The sequence below is a fragment of the Macrobrachium nipponense genome, chromosome 3, assembly GCF_015104395.2.
Source record: "Macrobrachium nipponense isolate FS-2020 chromosome 3, ASM1510439v2, whole genome shotgun sequence".
Classification (NCBI taxonomy): Eukaryota; Metazoa; Arthropoda; class Malacostraca; order Decapoda; family Palaemonidae; genus Macrobrachium; species Macrobrachium nipponense.
In genome coordinates, this window is record NC_087202.1 from 41643217 (window position 1) to 41643489 (window position 273).

Consider the following 273-nt stretch of genomic DNA (forward strand, 5'->3'; position numbering starts at 1 on the left):
GTGCTTCTAAATAAATTTGGAAGCTGCCTATCCACTTTTTCCATCTTGTACCCACTGATTTAGGATCATCACCGATGCTAAAGCTGTCTAACTTTTGGACATCTATCGGCATTTTTGCTGTGATACTAAGAAGTTTAGGCTAGGCTAGGAATTTGGAAGTTCTTTTCTTTTTTTTTTTTTTTTCTACCTTGTAGGCTACACTTGCATAGACATACCTGTTGCACTTTTACTCTCTAAACCAACCCTTTTTTTGTGTTAACGCTCCTGACTTGG